Below are 13,760 nucleotides of genomic sequence, written 5' to 3'. Positions count from 1 at the left end.
TCCAGGGTGATGGAAATTCTGGATGTTCTCCACCCGTCAATTTTATGAAAACTTTGTCAGATCTGAAATTTTCCATTGATTATGATATGAAAATAGAAAATAGTTTTAACAAAAAAGTAGCCTGGATTTTTTTCCCACCCCCACTTTTCTTTCTTGTTGAGAAGAAGTGATTGTATTTTTAAAAGTGATAACACTTCATTTTTCACCACACTACACTCAGCATTTAGCAAGTTATTTTTCCACTAATGAAAGGTGACTCCTTTATTCATATTGGTTTGGCTGCTTTCAGTAAGAAAGTCTCAGGTTCAGTTCTCATTTTGCCGTTTTTTTCCCAAATGAATCTTGCATGTTCTCCCATGTCCTTGTACGAGTTATTTCTTTTTTGATACGCTGGTTGCCTCTCTCAGCTGAAAAACATGAATGTTAGGTTAACTAGCACACCTATCTAACCTTTCCAATTGAATGAGTTTGTGTGTTGTTTGTCTCATGTGGTTTTGTGTTGGCTTTGTGTAAACTGACACATCTGGCTGATTTTCAGAGAATGGGCATGAACTTCGTGAAGATCAAGACAAGCGATTTGATTATTTACATCTTTTTTGAGATTGCAAAAAAGAGTGTAAAAAAAGGGAGAAAACAATTGCGATAAATGCTTTTCCCGTGAAGTGAAACACTCTCAGAAAGTGTCAACAATTTCACTTGAAGGAAATTCAAAAACCTGCAAAAAAACACACATTCCAGGAGAGGATACAAAATAATAAACCATGAGAGAACCACAAGGAAGCGGGTTTAACGCATTAGCAAGGAGATTTAACAAGAAGAGTTTGTTACTGAAAGAGGAACAGGTTGGTCAGGAACACGGTGCAGATGTGAGGAAAGATAAATAACTAAAGATGAACTGAGAAAATTGGAGAAATGGCTCCAATTACACAGAATACACAGAAATTCAGGCAGCAGAAAATTAACATAAATAAAACAATAATATGAAAAACAAAAGCTTATTTATCCTAAATCCAAAAATTGACTTAATTCAAAATAGTTCTGATTACCAGACTGTACTTTGTTCTTTCCTACTATAATAAAACAACATGCAATGTTTATATTTTATAGATATTTTTATATCTGTCTTTTCAAATTTTTTGGCTTTAAACTCCTTTCTCTTCAACTTCTTGAGTGATTTTACCCTCATCTAAAAATGAATTGTTTTCTGATGAACACATTTAATTTGTTCATCTGCTTTCAATGACATAAACTTAGTTGTTTCAATAGCTTAAACTTTTCGTATACATGAATTGACATTGCATTTGTTATAAGTAATATACATGGTATATTTTGTCTTCAACTTCTGGTAAGTTCATAAAAACTGATAAAACATGAGCTGAATGGATGACTATAAGCTATAAAAAAGTGGGAGAAAGGATAGACTGACTTAATTGAAATTGAGAAAATAAGGTTCATGGAGGACTTTCAGACAATTATAAAGTATTATTTTAATATAAAATATAAAATATTGAAATAGCAAAAGCACAGTAATGTGTTTTTCATTATGTGCAACACCAAACTCTTGCTAATGTTACTTAAGTCCAAGATTTTAATAGAAAAATTAACATTCATATATTGATACTCAGTTTAGACTAAAATTCTTCTATTGCTAATGTTCTTTCATTGCAACCTTTGTATATTTAAACTGGCATCGGGTTAAGCACATAATTGAAGCTCTGAGTAGTCAGTAGCAGTTGACTAATGGGAGGAACTGGAGACGTGTGCATAACTAAAGAATGTGACATATTGCATAAGAACATGTGTCCAGAATAACCTCTGCCCAGATAAATGAAGGCAAGAACAAACTAGTTAATTGTTCGGCACAATGAGGCTTTTCAGCAATCTGGCAGGGAGACACGCTGCTGAACTGTGTTAATGGAAGAACAGCAGTTTCTCTCTGGCAGGGGTTGGAGCCGCTGTTCCAAACCACTTCATCTGTCCTACTGGAGTCTGCTCACCGTACACCTATGCTAGTTTTGGACAACATAAACTCTGGAACAAGAAAAGCTTAATTTTCTTCACTTTCTCGCTCATTCATTCAGTCTGTGTATGCGTCCCATAAGCGTTACCCCACACATACCAATGCGCACAGATGAAAAATCTCAAGGGCAGACCACCTGGCAGTTTCATGCCTGGTCAGAGGAAAATCATCCCGTCTTCATCAATAGGGTGCAGTGTGCTGAACGTGCTCTGTCCCACTCACATATCACTGCTATTAGACAGGCATGTGCCGGGGCAGCTCCGGGGCAGGGCAGGGCCCGCTGCTGTACTCTCTGAAGTCTCATTCACGGCAATCTAATTCAGACCAACCAATTCTGCAGGTGCAAAAATGTGGAACGAGGAGAACTTGAAACATTATTTCTCGGCTCAGATGATCCTTGTGTGAAATGAGCAGTGGAGAAAATCCATTTTTCAAGCCTAAACACTGTTGTGTCAAGAATGGAACAGTGGATTTATGAATGGGCACCGCATACATAAACTGCGTCCAAGAAAATTACAGCCATGCTTGGTTTTACTTAAGTTTCTAATTATTCAATTAAATGATTTGATTCACTGACTAAAGCAAAACGCAGGGCATGGTATTTCTAGACAGTCTAATTATATGGCAAACATGACCTGTAAACCTTTATGGCTGATATGCTTGTTACACTCAGAGGAAAACCATAAATACATTTTTGTCTGCAAGGAAACATTCAAAAGGAAGAAAATATGTTAAGTGATTGTGTGGTTCTCAGTCTTCAGACTGTGTGGTTTTGGTTGAAAGCAAAAAAGACGTATAATTTATTTGAAGGCAAAATTTCCTGTGGATTTTGATATAGTCATTGCTTCTAAAATCTTTATACATTTGAGTATGGCTTTATTATTGCACAGTTCTTTGCTTTGGTGCATTGCAGCAAAAATATGTTGGCTGGGACATTATTATGTAGTTAGTATGCATACGTTCATTCAAGATTGACTTACTTCATCTTACAGACAAAATCCTACCTGTAACGTTCTGCAGCTACTGAGGTTCTGTGCAATTATCTCTGCTCTTGTCCAGAATTTTTCACCATGAATGAAAATCTCTGTTTGGGGCTTAAGTTAATGTTCCGGGGTCATTCAGAGTGACAGTCACTCCAAACACCAGTTCAGAGATCCTGCAGCAATCAATGACCTTGAAATATTAAGTCGAGTCAGATATTTAATAGGCAGCCAACATCTGACTGTCCAATTTTGTCCAGCCTCAAGCAGCTCTGCTGCTCTCTTCATTCCAGCATCGTCCTCTCCCTCTTTTATCCACCACCTAGTCATGCATTACAAGTTAACAAAAGCTACAAATGCTTCAAGGTTCAGTATTTGCTTGGAATTAACACTTCTCCCAATGCAAGTAAACAAAGAAGGTAAAAATACATCTTTTCCTCATTATAAGCTCATAAATATCTAAAGCTTATTGTCCATTTATTTAGTAGGCTCATATGTCTGAGAGATCTGTTTGATGCATTTGTGCTTCAGCAGCAAGTCATATCATCTGCCATGCAGTGTGACTAGAGTTATTGTCTCATGGTTCTCACACAGTTTGACATGTTTAAGTCCTTAGATACATCTGAAATCATATTGTGTATAATGATCTGAAGTTGTATCTAAAAGTTGAATGTACATGTTGGTCCTGAATGCCCATGTCAAAGCATATTTTCTGAAACCACACTAAAGTTTCAAAATAATAAAACGTGAACATTTTGACCTCAACCATAAGTATCTCTTGATTTGAAACTAAACATCCCACAGTTGCTGATGGGGTCAGCAAAACGACGCTTATAATTTTTTTATTCCTCCACATTTTTAGTATAAGCCACTCCATAAAGCACTTGAAATGAAAGAAATTGTTTAGTTTGGTAAGGTTTTGTGCATGCTTATATTTATGAATGTTTTTGCATACTTGGACTGTATTTGAAGTGATAGAAGTGCTCCAGTGTGATGGATACTGTACACTACCTAGACAGTGTGTCTAAAGTCACTGGCTGCAGTAAATCTATATAAAGTGTTTAGAAGTAGAGAAGAAGCTGCAGGCTCCAGAAGACCTAAACACATAGAGATGTCTGGCTGAGACAAGAAAACATCTTCAGCAGTTTGGGTTTCCTCAACTGAAGCAGCAGACCAAAGAAATGATGTAAAGCAGTATGAAGTGGTTGGAACAGAGTTCTGGCATTTGAGAGATGAAGTATGATTTTTCTCTTTTATTCTTTCAGTGTTAAGTTATTGAGATCCACAAGCTTAACTTTGTCCCTGATATAAATTCTTCCATGTGAGAACAAGTCTTCTCCTGTTTCAAGTTTCAAGCCACTACACAAAAGCCCTCCACCCTCCAGTTATTCAAGTCCCGTTTCATGAAAGCCTTTTGGTTCCTTTTTATTTATATTTCTTGTGGCAGGTGATGAAGAGCAGTTCAGATCTGCTCAGTCTCATCATTGGGCCTATCACTCTGTGATGAACTCATTGTTCAAGCTTTGTGGCATTCTCCAGATTATATCTGGAGTCTGTTTATCATTAGTATGACAGGTATAATTCATCCTTCGTCTCCATATCCCTGCTGTCACCATGTAAGTACTGTAATTTCCGGCCTATCAGCCACTACTTGAACAGTGATTGGGCTAAAATAGAAATTTATTGATGGGTTTTGATTGGCTGGACTGCTGCTTGATGAAAAGATAGCAAAAGCTCAAGGATGAAAGAGACATCGAGAGCAACAACAGGAGAGATCGAAGAAGTGTGTGACGAAGTGATTCTGACCATTTTAGTGGAGGAAGATAATGGAATAGATTCCGCCTTTGACCAGTTTTTTTTTTCAATGATTACAGAAAAATCTGAAAGGCCATCGGTCATTCTGAGAGATTACAATCACATTGACCACCTGGTGCAGAAGCGCAGACTTCCCCTTGTTCAGAGAGTTTTGTTGAGTTCTGATTACTTTAATTGGAGAAATGTCTTTTGATTTCAAAGAGTTCTTGTAATTCTAGTCACCAGTCTTGCAGCAGAGTTCTCACTCAGCCTCCAGATCAACATCAAAACCTTGAAACTTTTTTTTGCACAAAGTTAAAACTAGTTTACAATCGTTCCCTGTATCTGTTACTGTCCATAGTTTCTACTAAAGATCCCTTGATAATTAGCAGGATGGAGAGTTTCTCTGAAGTCTATGACCTTGTTCTTTGTTTCACAAAGTTATATTTCCAGATTCATAGTCAGATTTTGGTCTATGCTTTCACTGGGCCATTGTATCTTTACTATCTTTGATCTGCTAATCTCCACCCCAGTCTCTGATTTTCTTTCCATTCTAACCTAAACTTTAACTTCCTAAGCATTTCCATACATGATGCTGCCACCATTATCTCTCACCGAAGGGAGCATATGCTCACTGCTCAGGTTCAGTCAGTACATGACTGGTCTCAGTTTACTAAAACACCTTCTTTCACGTATAGTGCATCTTTTAATTGGCTTTTGGCAACAGGATTTATCTACCCGTTAATGAATGCTGGATGATAATAGTGGTCCTGCTGAAAGTCACAAAAAATCCCAATAAAACACATAGAAATTTTGTGTTGAATACTTTCGAAAAAACACATCTTATCTTTACGACACATCTGGAAAACAAGTGTATTAAAGTTTCCAGACCAAATATCATCTGTGCTTATCAATGCAGCCAAATAATCCCACTATTTCCATGATTTCCATTATTTCAGAGATTGACTCCAAAGAATCGTTCTCTAAAATTGACTCTTTGGATCTTTTTCTCTCCAGTTTCCCCTTTATAGATATCTTTTCACTCTTGTATGTCCATCTACAGGAACGGGACATGTGACATTTGGTGGATTATGTGCTCAGATGTAATTAGAAACATAGCTGTAATAGTCATGCCCCCCTTAGTGCCTGACCATGCAGAACTCGGCAAAGAACAGAATATATTTCTTGGTATGGAAGCAATAAAGCTCTTCAAAGTGACTGAAGATCAGTGTGAAGTGACCGAAGAGGCATTACATCAAGTGAAATGTGTTAAGAGAAAAGACTGAACAAAGTGGTAGCAATATCAATGTTCATGTCAAATTTATTTGTATGGCACTTTTAAAACAGAAGCAGTTGAGTCTTAGGTAAGACCAGACAGGTAGACTAAGGAAGGAGTGAAAGAATGGCGCAACAAGGCGAAGGAGAACAGGGGAACTAGGAAATTGAAACTGAAGCAAATAACTAAACGGGACCTGAACAGGGCATATAACACTGAACAGAACAAGGCTGATCAAATCACAAAAAGGAATAAATCCAAAACTGAACAAACTGAAAGAATGAAGATAGGAACAAGAAAAGTTGAAGTCTCCTACTGGATTGGATGTGACAGACATTATATAATCACTTTTAACTTTATTTGTTGAAATATTTTTAAGCAGCAAAAAGAGACTGACAGACAACTCAGCAGACATGTTATCTTCTGACCTTTGTCTAACATACTGTCATTTCTGCATTTTTGTCCACCAGAGGGCATAGTGGGCACCGTTGAGCTGTTCCCTGGCTAACCCAGTCTGTGACCCCAATTTGGAACAAGAATGGACTTTGTAACATTCTGCGTTCTTCCTTGTGTACAATTTTATTAATTTTTTTACCTTTGTAATATGCAGTTACAATGCTCAACATTGGTGAAGTCATGCCAGCCTATACCGAGTTGATTAACAAACTGTACTGTAGTATTTGGCCCTGGGGACCCTGCCATCTGCTCTGTCATCTGAAGGCAGGAAAGAGGCTTATTCATCTTACCTTCTGCTGTGGACTCTGCCAGTCTGTTTTGAGCTTCAGTCGCAGCACGAATAAGCTTCCAACAGCCTGAAATCCTGCTCTCACTGTAGGCTACAACAAGCCTCGTTTGGCGAAGAGCCGAAAATCTTCCTTTCATTTCTGATTAGAGTCAAGACTGGAAATAGTGTTTCATGTGGGCTAAATTTAGGATGTGTGTTTCTTTGATTAAGAGACATCTGATTAATTCTGACTCATTTGAGGATATTTAAAGAAATGTACTGCAACCACAAAGCCCACCTGGTGCTTTTTGCTGTATGCACACAAAATGTTGAGCGATCAGCCAAGGTTTGCCCTTATCCTCCCTTAAATCTGTTCATCTAGGGAACGCACAGTAGTCCAATAACTGGCAGACTACATTGATGGAATGAGTGCTTTTTAGTCTGTGCAAAATCTTGGCTTTAAAATGAAGACAGGCAGCCAAAACTTCACATCACAATTTTAAAGGAAAGATTTTTTTTTCATATGTTTCTTTCCTCCAATTGAGAGGCTGATATTACTGCCTCAGAGGAAGAACTGTCAGTAGTTGTATTACCTTTTGATATGTTACAAACAGTTCTATCAAGATCTGCGTCCAACTGCTTTTGCACTTTTGCTGCTTGTGTAAGTGAAAAACTTGGATATTTTGTTCATGTAAATTAGCTTTTAAAATATGTTCAGTGTGTTAAGAGATGTGATAGGCGAACAAAGAGTGTGATTGCATGACAATGAAAAGACTTTACAAATTAAAATCTGAAAAGTGTCTGTGTGTAGGCTGGTGTGTGTGCGTGCGTGTGGGTGTGTGTCTATATCTTCCTCCTCTGACTGTAGGATGTAACCGGCAGATGCATCTTCACAGCTGGAGTTCATCAAGCCCAATCAAGAGGAGCAGATTCCCCTTAGGCAAACGCTAGACTGTTTGCTCACATGAAGGGTAATCAGGCATACCTACTTTCAGCTTCTGTGTTTTCTAGACATTCACATGCTTGTTCCTGTTGTCTCCCAAACAGATTGTTAATAGGTGTTACGTTCCTGGAATTTATTGCTCTGTCTCCTCGTTCTTAGAGTCTGTTTCGAAGACACTTCAAGACTACCTCATTGCGTCTCGTCACCGGTTTATGCTGTCAGAATGTAACCACAACAACCCACCTTTACTCAGCTTCATGTCCAATAAGCACCATTCATCACCACTTGCCAGTATTTGTGGAAATCCTCACCTTTCCTCTTGAAACTCCCCCACCTTTCCAACAGTAAACATCCATCTGCTCAACAATTTCAAAATGCAGGTCAATAATCAAGTTCTTGTAATAATTACTGCTCCTCCACCATGGCGTCTTGGATTTTCCATGAAAACTTGGAAGAGCTGTTCATTTATTTGAATCAAATATTTTAAGCTTCAGTTTATTTCTGTGTTGTTTCCTGTTCAAGAGTCTCAGATCAAACCAACATGACATTCTGCTGTAGCTCTAAATTGTATACTAAGGGTCATGATCCTGTGAATGGGGAAACCTTTGTCCCACTTCCATTCCCTTTTCTGCCTGTAACGGGCTTTCCTTCCGGTCTGCACTGCTCTATTCATTTTCCCACTCTCTCTGATTAGTATTTGAACATGCTGGAGAAAGTATCCTCGAGTTGAGGTTTTGACTTTATTGAAGATAGCGTTCAATAAAGTCAAACTCAAACTCAAACTGGAAAAAAATATTTAGATATTTTTCAATTCAGTGGGTATGAATAATTTTGCAAAGCACCTTATGTCAACATTTTGCAACAAAGATCTCTCTATCTTCTGTGTGCTGCCAGTATTTTCAGGGAATCCTATCCAGACAAAGGCTCCCATCAGAGGTTATATTTCAGTTTTACTGTCTTCTTCTCATCCCAGATTCTTCACAGTGGTCAGCAGACAGAGGCTCGACAAAGACATAAAAATCTGCTTGTCTGTGTTCTTTGTTATTTTAAGCAGCTGTTTATTTGGTTCACATCAAGCACAAAGCCTTATAAAGGTCCAGAGAAGAAGCGGCACTCACTTTAGTTTCAATATTCATGGTTCAAAATGGGCTTTTTACTATTTTTGCTTTCATTTTAATGGACACACTTTTATTTGGTGGATTAAGTGATGTAGTGGAGCTGTGGAGTGCAACAAAATATTGTTGCATGTTTAAAAAGACCACAAACAAATCTGTTCTGCTGTCATAATATCAAGCAAGCAAATAATGCTCTTATTAGTTTGCATTTGCTCTGCTTTTCTGACTCACTTCATCCACTTTGCATATATTAGCAGTGAAACACAAAATGCAATAATATGTCTTCTATTAAAAATCAGTACAAAATGAATCTGATTAGCTTTCTCCAACATGCTGACTATACATGGAGTACTTAAGGTGTCTCAAGACATTTGTGTATTTTAAGTCAATCAGAAAATGTATCATGCCTCAATATAATGAGCAAGGGCTTTTTGTTAATGCTTTTCCTTCCTTCAGATACAGAATAAGGATTATACTAGTGGTACATGAAATGTTCTACTAGTATATCACATTTTAAATAGTTAACTGCCTCAACATTATTATATTTGTATGTAAAACATAAAAAGGGATCAATTGCAGTAAAACTTTTTAATGTGTTTAAAATCTGTTATTAATACGTTGAAGTCCTGGTTCCAATGTCTATTTTTTCAACCCATGATTCTTAAAAAGAGAAATATCTCCAACCCTCTAATAAGTTTTTTTTTTTTGTTGAGATTTTTAACAGGCACTAAGGTGGTTGATACCATGGCAACAAACAAGACACATACATCTGAGGCTCCCAGTCATTCAGTGGGAAGGTCTCAGGAGACTCAGATGTTTTCTCTGCAGCAAGGAATCTCTCCACTTGTCTATTTCAAATTTCTGGAAATAAAGACACAGTGTGAAAACTGTGAAAAAAGGGATCACCTCTGCAGTTTGGGCCCATCATTTAACTGGAAATTGGAGTGACAAAACAATCTGAGGAGAGATTAGTCTCTTCTAAGCAAGTGATTAAAGCAGGACAGCCAGAGGTACAGGGGAGCCATGTGTTTGGACATTTGTCTTAACACTCAGAGGTTTTTTTCTACAGGAAAGAACTGTTACTTTCTTTGTTTTCCCATTGAAACCAGCCTCAGTGTCTGTATATAGTAGTGAAGGAGCGTGTGTATAAGAGACGGATGCAGAAATCTCTTGGCTCACCTCCTTCCTCTTCATCCACTTCCCTCTGGCAGTGGGTGTACTGAGGGACTATAGTTGTCACCACATTATAGAGGTAGAATATTTCAACAATACTCTAAGATGGAAAAAAAAAAAACAGGAAGAACCAGTTTTATGAGAATACAAGTGGACAGTACTGCGGGGGGATTTTAAGCTAAGGACAAGATGTGTGTCATAACCACTTCTCGTCATTTGACATCAAACAAAGAATGATGGGCCCAGTTAAAAATAAGGATAGTAATAATGGGTATTTCTCTACTCATTTTGTTCCTCTGTTATTCCCATAAAATTAGAATAACATATTATCCTAATGGAGTCTTGCACCATCGTAACCCAAACAGATTTTAACTGGTTGCTTTCTTATTACTATCCACATTTTAGGACACTAAAGATTAGAGTTGTACAAAAACATTCCCTGTTTTTACCCTCTGTTTTGTCCTCCTTCCTTTATAACCACAGCCTTGATTGCACATAGAAACCTCACTTGATTTGAAAATGATCAGAGAATTATTTTTATTTCCTCCAGTGCATCTTTTTCCAAACTATAACATCTGTTCATGGGCAATTTCATATTTTATGTGTGGCTTAGACTCTTTTTTTTTAAATAATATGTAACTCATCAAATCTCTGGTAGTTTTTACGCATGACATGTGGAGACGAGTCATTAAATCAACTTCCTGGTTTGTATTACTTCTAATCAGTATTATTCATGTGTCTTAAGCAAAGATGTGCTTTATTGCTTCTGATTGTATTTTGGCTCAAAATTTTTGGTTTCTTTAGTTTCTTCATGTTTAAACAGAGTGATTGTTTAGCAAAAACACAGAGACGTTTTGCCTCAATGCAAATCTAGTCTCATTTTACTCAAATCTGCAAATATATTGTATAGGGAATTGGTGGCATCTCTATCAGTTTTGCAACTACTTTCCCCTTGCTGTGTATTGTGCTGCTGGAGTAGATACATGTAGCAGATTGCATCAAATGCATCTCAACAGAAATATAAGCATCAGCTGGGATAATTTGTATCAAACACAACAGATGCAATGAAGTGATCAGAGTGAAGACAAACAATTATTTTTACATAATTTTAAGTAAGAAAAAAAGTCTTGGTCTCAACCTATAAGTATTCCCTAAAGTTTTACGACATCATCTCAAAGGAGTCATCAAAAACTGGAATTTGAAAATGCGATAGCGATGTTGATGATGGATTCCTTCATGTCTTCAACTGATTTATATAGACATAAAAATAATTTATTGAAGTTAAAATGTAAGATTGTAATTTTGTTCTGTAATATTTACAAATGCACTGTACAACCCTATATTTACATAATAGAAAAAGAAGCAGTCGCTCACTATCACATGCCGTTGTCACTGGGATGAGGCTCACCAAAGAAGAACGAGATACAGATCATATTTGCAGAAACATTAAGATCTGTTCCTTAATCTATGAATGTGAGCATCTGTTGGAATGTTACAAAATCATTGGTTTGAATTCTGTATTTTGAAAGCTCAACATTATGATTTTGAACATATATATATATATATATATATATATATATATATATATATATATATATATATAATTTTTTTTTTGCTAAATTTGCAGACATAGAATTTTTCTGTCATATTTCTGACACATATTTTCCCAAAATCAGCAGTTTTTTTTTAATTTTTATCCCATTTCCTTTCCTCTGCCTAAAATTTACCATCAGCTTTCTAGAGGTGGGTGTTTTTCCCACACCATCAGCATAATGCACACAGCTTCGGTCTTTAAGAATGCCAAGCATTTTGCTGTTGACAATTTCAAACTGAAGTTAAATGTAACTAAATATCCTCTGATTTCACATTTTTATCCCCTTTTCTGCACATTTAAAATATTTTTTTAATTTCTTAACATAAATTACGATATGTAATTTATGAACTTTTGCACCGATGACCATGCTTAGTAAATGTGCCATTTAGATTCATTAATTGTTGCAGTGATACATTGTGCACAATGTATCATTGCAGAGGCACTCTTGTAGTTTGATAAAGCTCTTCTAGGAGCAGATCTGTTTCTGATGTTAAAGTGTGTTGCCCATTTTGTCGATTTAAACTCATTTCTTGATTTAATTTCCCATGGTAAACTTCTATGTGTAAACCACATTCTTCACCATGGACATTTTGACTGTGTCAATGATTTTGAGTCTGACAGCTTTCTCGCGCTCTCTGAACCGCCATCCATGGCGGTATGCAGGTTCGAGGCAGCCAGCATTGAAATCAAATATGAGGATATCCGTTGGCGGTAAAATGAAAAATAAACTTAGATTCAAGACCAACAATCGAAAAAAAATAACACACAAGACTCAAAATAATCCCGTATGTGGTCAAAAAATACAGACGATATGTCCCGGAAGCTTCCAAACAGAATCTCACAGACATATTGGACTCGTTGAGGTTGATTCTGTTTGTCCTTAGTATCCAAATTGTTTGGAGGCATTAAAAAGCTACGTTTATTTGCTGTTGACATTTCCAAGTAATTTTTGGGGGTTTGGGGGCTGGTTTGAAACTTTTTCATTTCCTGTCATGTTGTAAGAGAACAAGATCTCTTTCACTATATTCCTTAAACAGAATCTGTGTATCTGTGTGTGTATGAAAGATTCTCAACTTGTGGTTAAGTCAATAGGAGGTGGGTGTTTGCAGTGGCACAAAGCCCAGATGGCCTGGAGACAGAAAAGACTGCATGCATGAGCAAAAATATTAAGACTCCCTTGTCAATGTAACATGTGATATTGAACCAGAAACTGATGATGCAGTAAAGTTGTTCTATTGTTAAAACCTCAGAGAAACACTATAATTTTGACAGTGCACTTCAGAAAAACTTCCAAGTTTTTTTTGTTTTGTTTTTTTGCTTTATTATTGTTTTTTTATTGTAATTGGAAACAGATCAGCATTCCAGGATTGTTCTTTCACTCTATTACACACACAGATACATGAAAAGTTCTAAATATTATGACAATAGACTTATTTTTTTAGGCTGCTGGGACTCGCTGGAACAGGTGCAGATTTGATAAACAATTTCAAACTTCATGGACCAAAAGCAAACTTGTCAAAGTACTTAATTCTATTCAAACATGGCGAGTTAAGGGGAAAGAAACTGCAGTAAGAGTGTTTTCTTTAGCACATTTCCTTTGCTTTCCATGGTTGGGTCGATATCACCATATTCAACATTTCACAGCAAAAGCTTCAAACAGAAGCTGCCAGTTTTGGAGCAGGTCAGAAACCGTGAATGCTTTGCTGAAATAAATAGTTTATAAAATTGTACAGTGAAAAAAGTCAATATGTGTGTGTGTGATATATGTGTGCTGCACTGTGTGCATGTGTGTGTGTCTGAATAGTGCTGTGGGTCATTATGATAATTTAAGGCTGTGGCAAAGTTATTATTTTTCTGCTGAATGGTCGGATTTAGACACACAGAAAGACCAGAGTGAGATGTAATACCAAAGCATTTTGTTTCATTCGTATTCGAGTATGAAAAGGAATGCATATTGGAGTTAAAATGTAATAACCCAGCATTTTTCTTTGGACTTGCTTACATTAGCTGGAATTTGTCTCCAAATCGTTTTGGTCTCCAAACAGAGACCCAAAGACCTTTCCCATCTCACTTTGGATGCAGCAGATTATACATTTCTGACTGTTTTGTAAACAAGTATAAACACCCAAATAATTAAAAAC

The sequence above is a fragment of the Poeciliopsis prolifica genome, unplaced genomic scaffold, assembly GCF_027474105.1.
Source record: "Poeciliopsis prolifica strain line A6 unplaced genomic scaffold, Auburn_PproV2 SCAFFOLD005, whole genome shotgun sequence".
Taxonomy (NCBI): Eukaryota; Metazoa; Chordata; class Actinopteri; order Cyprinodontiformes; family Poeciliidae; genus Poeciliopsis; species Poeciliopsis prolifica.
Note: the sequence above shows the minus strand (reverse complement) of the source record.